The 6,590-nt window shown below is 34.8% G+C and overlaps 1 non-coding gene across 1 annotated transcript; it reads right to left on the bottom strand.

The window, feature by feature from the left end:
* Positions 1-568: 568 nt before the first annotated feature.
* Trnaw-cca (transfer RNA tryptophan (anticodon CCA)) lies at positions 569-640 on the bottom strand. The gene has a single exon. It is a non-coding gene; the product is annotated as a tRNA-Trp (tRNA).
* Positions 641-6,590: the final 5,950 nt, after the last annotated feature.

Raw genomic sequence — 6,590 nt, 5'->3', positions numbered from 1 at the left:
ATTTGGGGGGGTGAAACTTGAAAAAAAAAAAATTGTGGGGCCAGACTGGGGGTGCGCAGTCAGAAAATTGTGCAAAATATAGGTCACAAAGACCCCTTTTCCTCTATTTTACCACAATTTTTAAGTTCACCTGGATTATTGGGGGGGTTGAGAGGTATTCCAGCCCCCGCACCAAAATTATTGCCTAAGCCTATGCTTATTGTTTTTGACGATATTTGAAGCTGAACAGACGAAAGTTTCATTATGCACCGGGTTTAACATGAGACTGACTTCGCACCTTATTGAAACAAATTGGAAACCACAAATCTTCATTATTATTTTTACCAATATGGTAGTAAACCAGAACAATTATCACCATGATCTCAATATGCCTTCATGCCGTTATGCTGCTCTCATTTTGCTGATTTTATTGTATTAGATCTAACAGTGTATTTTCAAATATTATACTACATTATACATTATAAAAAATAACGAAATAAAAAGCCATAACAAAAAACAAATTATAAAAAGTAACTTCTGCAAAATTTAACATCAAGTTGTTTATATAAGTGCGGAAAAAATGACACATTGACCCCGACGTGATTCGAACACGCAACCTTCTGATCTGGAGTCAGACGCGCTACCATTGCGCCACGGAGTTAGTTGCAGTACGGTCGACTCAATCATCTATTAATATTCAATTACATGTACATTACGTAACTTAACGGTGCTGCATCTATTCATCTATTATTACCGATTTGAGTGCTAAAATATTGGAAAATGTTGCCAATCAATATTCATTGGGGCAAGGAATCCAATTACTTCTCTGGAATTTCAGTGACCCAAGACAATCGGTTCGTTATTTATGATAAGAAATAAGGTACCGCTAGGATGTACCTTATTTCCTATCATATATACTGAACCGCTTGTCTTGAGTCACTGAAATTTCAGTATAGTAATTGGATTACTTGCCCCAATAATACACATAACATTTGTTACCAGTGTGTTATCATTTGTGACGTGTCATGTCAAAAGCAGACACTTTTGGGCAGGTTATCAATTTTGAGGTTTTTACATATGGTTGCATGTCATGAACTGGTCATCTTTTGTGTAACATAATGTAAAATGAGAAAAAAAATCACCAATTTTCACTTAAACACAACTTTTAATGAAAACATTTTAGACCATTAAAAGTATATATTTCTGGAAAGCTTATATCACAAGGATGCCGAATCAATAAAGTATAACATCATAATACAGGGTGGGTAAGAAATATACAGGGTGAAATAACAACAAAATTAGCATCTTTCTTGTCATGATGAACCCCATATTTTTCTTTTCTGAAAGCTATGTAGCTCAAAATAAAAATAGATTCAGAAAGACATTGCATGGGCCCTTCAAGCAAATTAGGAAGAAAGAGTTTGCTATCCCTTGTGTTAAACATACAGGGTGGTCAAAAATTTGTAATTTTAATGAAATTATCAATCAAAACTTTTTTCCTCCATTTCTGGCACTAAAACTAATATCAAATTTCCTTAAAAATATGTGTACTTTTGAATAAGCAGGGTGACTCTGGCAAGAAATAAGCCACTTAGAAATGTCGGAGCGTTACGTGCACACTTTGTACAGTAACATATATCGGGAAAACTTTCTTAATTAGCATTTAATTAGGCAATTTATTGGTTATATCTTTTGTTATATTTGATCTACTATGAGGTAGATCTACAATCCAGGATGATATATGTGACCCGGCAGCACAAATGAGCCGTAAATTCCCTAAATTGTATTCTGAGTTACGGTGTAAAATGTGTACGAAGGTCATATTCATCGGTAACTTAGGCTGGCCCGACATCCGTCTCATTTCGATAGTCAAAATCTAATCAATAATCCTATTGTTGAAGTGGATAATAAGCTTCTACCTTAGATGGCTATAGAACTTTTAATAGCTCTGGTCTTTGATAGCTTATATTGCTAAATCCTGTTCAAGTGGTGGGTTACCAGACATTGTATTTTGTACAGGTATGCATAACCAACAATTAACAATGAGAGAACTTTCTTAAACCTCGTTGACTTGGGGATGATTTGAAATGACCGCCAATTATGACTGTTTGATATTTATTGCCAACAATGTGGAAAAAGAGACACATGTAAAAACGTAAAAAGCTATAATTTTGTTGAAGGAGCAAAGTTTAACAAACCATAACCCCGCTTCTGGATATCGTTTGAAGTCAAATGATATACCATTTTAAGTTTATGATGTTTACTTTTTAAACACGAAATAAATCAAAATTGACCGGGGGAGGAATTTACGGCTCATTCGCCGTGGACGGTCACATATGTGCAATTTGTGGTCCATGCTACTTGTACTTTTTAAGATACAAAGGTTTAAAGTTGGCCATATTTTCACAATTTTGTGTACAATCCTATGGGGCTCTCCCGCCCGGATCCTCCATTGACACATCTTACATATTGAAGTATAAATCTCAAAGTATATGTCCAATTGACTTGGGGTTTTTGTATTTGACAAAGAACATAATTATCTACAAAATGACACCAAACCTTCTACAATAGGTATTATACTTTTGGAATAAACCAAACTTGAAGTGTGAAGAAAGCGTTTTCATGTTACGGATCCTCCATTTTTGGGTGACCTATTTGTGACATGCGACCATATCTTAAATATAGAGATATTTTGCTCCACAACGCTGTTTTCCCCCAACGAAATCGGACATTCCTAAGCGAAGATATTGAGTTATTGTAAGTTATGGTATTATAAAATTCGAAATTGAGATATCAGCCTTTAAATATATTATTGACAATGTTGAGAGAAGGAATTACCTTGAAAAATGTCTCAAAAAATACAAGATGCCAGTTATATTCTGGTCTGAAACTATCAGACAATATTTTTAACATTAATAACATCACAAATTTGCAACAAACCCAAATTGTCAAAACATCACCCGCGGGCAGATTTTTGGCTATTTCTCCATTTACGATTCTGCACATTTTTTGAGAAAAATGCAAAAATAGTCACAAATTTAGTACCCCTTAACGTTTACAACATTAGAATTAAAGTCAATAAGATTTGGACTCTATAGGGCTAATATCATCTTGGCATCAAATCTCAACATCTTCACCCGCTTCAACTGGATGTGATTTGCTGTGGAAGGAATGCTGTCCAGATACAATCTTGGTATATATCTAATAAGCCGTTTTAGCGGCTGGGTACACATCCTAAAGAAGGGTTCTTCACACAGAGGTCGGTATACACATTTTACATTAGTTTATTTTGCATTAGTTTACATGTTCACGTAACCGCCTGAACTCATTTGCATAAGTTTGGAGGTGGGCTGATCGTATTTTGATTCGTCGAACACCTAATTTGCATAGGTTTGGAGGTTTCCATATTTGGGTTTACCTAATTAATTATTAACGACCCGGACGTTGTTTACATCATGACGTCATTAGAGCTGGTCACTTCGTCAAACATCCGACGAACGAACGTTTGCAGTTTTCTTTTTATTAACATTATATCGTGAAATACCATGTAGCTGACGTGTTAGTCCAATATGATAGGAAAATATTATAACCGATGACCCCATGTTCACATTGGCTAAATAAGCTGTATTTTCGCTGGAAAGGGGCCGGGACGAGTCGGCCATTTTGTTTGCAAAAGGCATGTTCTTCTCCCGCGTTACCCGGAAGTGGCAGCACCAGACCAAATGACGTCATTTCTGGATTTCAGCCGGAACGGTTACGTTCACTGCCGTGCATCAGTATAGGCATCAGCGTATCTAGGTTTTACTAAAGTAAAACATCTTTGGTTCTTCATGATTTGCCACGTGATATGTGTGATGTATGTGACATTATAGCTTTATACTTTTTAACATAATTTTTTTAAAGCTTGTTATTGCGAAGAAACATAGTGCGTATGCTTATTGTTTCTAATTGCACTTTATTATTTTTTTACAAGTTGTTTTAAATTCACCACTTTTGCATGGTATTTCTATAATAAAATGCACCTGCTGCTGAAGATTGAATTGCTTCCGCTAATATTGCATTAATAAGGTTGTAACCTTCTATAGCTGGCATTAGCAGGTCTTCTGTTTTAATAATCTAAAAATAAAGTTCAATAATTGGGCAATTCGTCTTGTACTATTTTATAAAGACCGTGAAATCGAATAAGCTATTTAGTAATCTTAGATTAAACAATTTATCTTCCCATGTCTTACAATACACCTGCGTTGACAGGAGGAGTACATTATATTGGACAGACGATCTAAACTGTGTTAAGTTTGCGCAGGCTACTTCACCAAAGAATGGTTGAAAATATTTAAAGCAATCTAAAGGTGTATTGAATAATTCGACATTTTTAAATATGCACGACTCACTTGATATTGTACATATCTTCTTGTACATTTTCTATTTTTACCGGTGAGAGCAAAAACTATTGCATTTACTTTTTTTGAAAAACTTTACGAGTTAATCAGGACTATTAGATACATGAAAAACAAAAGAGAAAAAAAAAGAAAAAGGAAAGACAATGATAAGATAAGATAAGATAAGATAAGATGAGATAAGATAAGATGAGATAAGATGAGATGAGATGAGATGAGATGAGATGAGATAAGATAAGATAAGATAAGATAAGATAAGATGAGATAAGATAAGATGAGATGAGATAAGATGAGATAAGATAAGATAAGATGAGATGAGATGAGATGAGATGAGATGAGATGAGATGAGATGAGATAAGATAAGATAAGATATGATATGATATGATAAGATAAGATAAGATAAGATGAGATGAGATAAGATGAGATAAGATAAGATAAGATAAGATAAGATGAGATAAGATAAGATAAGATAAGATAAGATAAGATAAGATAAGATAAGATAAGATAAGATAAGATGAGATGAGGTGAGGTGAGATGAGATGAGATGAGATGAGATAAGATATAAGATATAAGATACGATAAGATATGATTCCTTTAACGTCAAACACTAACAAAATGTGTGTCAAGTCAACGAAACTTGTTCTTCTCATAACGTATTACACATTTCCTTCGTCCGTTTAACTTAAAAGTTAACGCCCTTAGGAAAATAATCACAACATTCTCCTTAGGAGTTTTGAAACTGAATACGCTCACCAGGTTTCTCAGTATCTTCACCTTTTATGTATAATAAGTCACATGCGTAAACATACATAGTACATCTATTGGGATGCATAGAGGGAAATTACTGTCGGAACTCCTTCACGACTTCCACTCGAATCCAAAGTAGCGTAACACGATGAAGGCAATTGCCAAGATGGGAATGGTCAAGTATTGATATTATGTCATCTCTAAGAAATCTCTTGATAGTAAGTAAGGCCTTGAGATAAGTGGCTCATTTTGAGACATTACAAACTATCTGATGTTATGATGATGTGTCAGTAGGAATATAAATGCGTATGTACTATGATGTTACATGGTATTTAGATCAAGTGTTTGTTATCAAAACATTGGTATTAGGTGCACTCTTTTATTGTGGTTCATTGATCGCGAATTAAAATTAATATTCAACTGATAATAAATTCCGGTAATAGATATTGTGGTTATGATGAAGTGCCACTCCTGGCTAATCCATTGCCTACTTTAGTGAACATGAAATTCCCAGGCAACTGGATTGTCTCAATGCTTTAATGACAAACACATAAATCTCTGTTAATGTGTATAGACTCATTTAACACCAGAATATTTGTGTTGTGGGGCGCTAAGGTGTTCGTCGCATTTTAATTAATGTTATAAGGATTTATAGCAATATTGTTAGGGCAAAACACACATTAATCTGTTATTACAGTATACATTACCTTCTTCTGCCAAAGATACACGAAGTGGAAACAGTTGCGCGTACTGCGCATGGACTAAATAGGTGTCAAAACATGTATCCAGAAGAGCATGCAGAAGAGATTTGTAATAAAATACCATCGGATTAAAATATGATTTCTTTCATGGATTTTATGGAAAATCACACACACAACACACCACGCCCTATTGTGTTTGTCGGCAAACGGGGACTCTGTACAGGACCGGCAAACGGGTTCGCGTTTTTTTAAAAAGGATTTTAACCTATCAACCGGGGACTGATATAACCAATATATAAACAATAGGGGACGCTCTCTCAAATGCATTTTAGCCTGTTTGTGCTCAATTGCACATCTTACCTAATAGGGGATGGTTCCCGGTTGAAGTAACGTCCACTCCTGTGAAAAAATAAAACCACGCACACAAAATGCTTCTCGTACAAAACTGACTCAGATGCGCGTACGATGTTCTTCCAAACGACGGATTGTCAATAATTTTGTTTATACTATTGGCTAGTTATAAGCACGGTCCCTGTTACAAGTCATCCATAAAACATTTTGTTTAAATAAAAAGAAGGTCTACAATATTGTTTGCTTTCAAAATTGTCAAAGTCGCTTGAATAAAAATATGTAACTTTTCCATCTTCTTTTTAGCTAAACCCCAGGAAAGGCAATAATTGTTGTTCCTCCACGTAAAAAAATGATGAAGTAATGTGATTTTCTTATGATAAGTCCAAACTTGTACTTTCATTGAGCCCATGCATGA

This window comes from Amphiura filiformis, chromosome 8 (assembly GCF_039555335.1).
Source record: "Amphiura filiformis chromosome 8, Afil_fr2py, whole genome shotgun sequence".
Lineage (NCBI taxonomy): Eukaryota > Metazoa > Echinodermata > Ophiuroidea > Amphilepidida > Amphiuridae > Amphiura > Amphiura filiformis.
The sequence above is the reverse complement of the archived record's forward strand: the minus strand, read 5'-3'. Positions and strand labels throughout refer to the sequence as shown.